Source organism: Triticum dicoccoides, chromosome 2A (genome assembly GCF_002162155.2).
Source record: "Triticum dicoccoides isolate Atlit2015 ecotype Zavitan chromosome 2A, WEW_v2.0, whole genome shotgun sequence".
Taxonomy (NCBI): domain Eukaryota; kingdom Viridiplantae; phylum Streptophyta; class Magnoliopsida; order Poales; family Poaceae; genus Triticum; species Triticum dicoccoides.
The window spans coordinates 76,105,905-76,108,196 of NC_041382.1; positions in this window are offsets into that span (position 1 = coordinate 76,105,905).

The window sequence follows — 2,292 nt, forward strand, 5'->3', positions numbered from 1 at the left end:
CCAATTACTTAATGCTTTGTCTGATCATCCTCTTAAGAAAAATGAAATACTTGATATCTTTTATAGTGGACTAATCGATGCTTCCAGAGATTACCTGGATAGTTGTGCTAGTTCTGTTTTCAGGGAAAGAACACCGGATGAAGCTGAAATTCTATTAAATAATATGTTGACTAATGAAAATAATTGGACACTTCCTGAGCCTATTCCTAAACCAACTCCGAAGAAGAGAGGTGTTCTATTTCTCAGTCCTGAAGATATGCAAGAGGCAAAGAAATCCATGAAAGAAAAGGGTATTAAAGCTGAAGATGTTAAGAATTTACCTCCTATTAAAGAAATACATGGTCTTAAGTTACCGCCTGTCAAAGAAATGCATAATTTTAATCCATCTCGTCTTGAAGAAATACATGGTCTTGATAACCCGACATAGGTAGTAAAGGTAAATTCTCTCTATAGATATGATAAAGCTGAAATCCCATTTACTAAGTTTGCTAGCCCATGCTTAGATGAGTTTGATAAATTTATGGTTAAGCGAGAAGACTTCAATGCTTATTTTGGTAGAGAATTAAAACGCAGTACTGATATGCTTGAACACTTGGGTGATTATATGGCTAATGTCAAAGGTGAACTTAAACTTATTAGTAAACATGCTTTTATGGTTACCACTCAAGTAGAACAAGTACTTAAAGCTCAAAATGATTTGCTCAATGAATTGAATAGTAAGAATAATGATTATGCTGTTAGAGTGGCTACTAGAACTGGTAAGATGACTCAGGAACCTTTGTATCCTGAAGGCCACCCTAAGAGAATTGAGCAAGATTCTTAGAGAAATAATATAAATGCACCTAGTCCTTCTAAAAGGAAGAAAAAGAAAAATGATAGGACTCTGCATGCTTCTAGTGAACCTATTGCTGAAACACCTGAGAATCCAAATGATATTTCTATTTCTGATGCTGAAACACAATCTGGTAATGACCCTGAAACTAGTGATAATGTTAATGATAATGTTCATGTTGATGCTCAACCTAGCAATGATAATGATATAGAAATTGAACCTACTGTTGATCTTGATAACCCACAATCAAAGAATCAACATTATGATAAGAAAGACTTTGTTGTTAAGAAACACAGTAAGGAAAGAGAGCATTGGGTTCAGAAACCCATGCCTTTTCCTCCGAAACCATCCAAGAAAAAGGATGATGAGGATTTTGAGAGCTTTGCTGAAATGATTAGACCCATCTTTTTACGTATGCGATTAATTGATATGCTTAAAATGAATCCTTATGCTAAGTACATAAAAGAAATTGTTACTAATAAAAGAAAGATACCGAAAGCTGAAATTTCCACCATGCTTGCCAATTATACTTTTAAGGGTGGAATACTAAAGAAACTTGGAGATCCAAGAGTACCTACTATACCATGCTCCATTAAAAGAAACTATGTTAAAACTGCTTTATGTGATCTTGGAGACGGTGTTAGTGTTATGCCTCTCTCTTTATATTGTAGACTTGATTTGAATAAGTTGACACCTACTGAAATATCTTTGCAAATGGCTGATAAATCAACTGCTATACCTGTCGGTATTTGTGAGGATGTGCCTGCTGTGGTTGCAAACATTACTATTTTAACGGATTTTGTTATTCTTGATACCCCCGAGGACGGTAGTATGTCTATTATTCTTGGAAGACCCTTTTTGAATACTGCAGGGGCTGTTATTGATTGCAACAAAGGCAATGTCACCTTTCATGTTAATGGTAATGAGCATACGGTACACTTTCCTAGGAAACAACCTCAAGTCCACAGTATCAATTCTATTGGAAAAATTCCATCAATTATTTTTGGAGGTTTTGAATTTCCTCTTCTCAAGAAGAAATATGATATTCTTATTGTTGGGGATGTGCATATCCCTGTTGAGGTAACCTAGTGTTATTCGAAAATTCTCTGGTTCCATGTTATTCGGAATGAGTTTGTTAACAAGACTTGATCAACCTTGTTAATGGATTCCTTTTGATGATCATGAGATGGATGAATTTAGAAAACACAACTCTCTGTACCCTCCTTTTACTTTATGTTATTTATATTAAATAAAATAAAAATAATATTTTTTGTCTGTTATCTGAATTATCCGTGCAATATAAAAATACCCCAAAAATAAAAGTTCTCCAAATGCCCTGAAATTTAAATATGATTTTTTCTAGAATATTTGAGAATATTTGGCACTGAGGACACAGCAGGGGGGTGGGTGGGTGGGCATCCACCTGGCCACGAGGGTGGAGGGCGCGCCCCCTGCCTCGT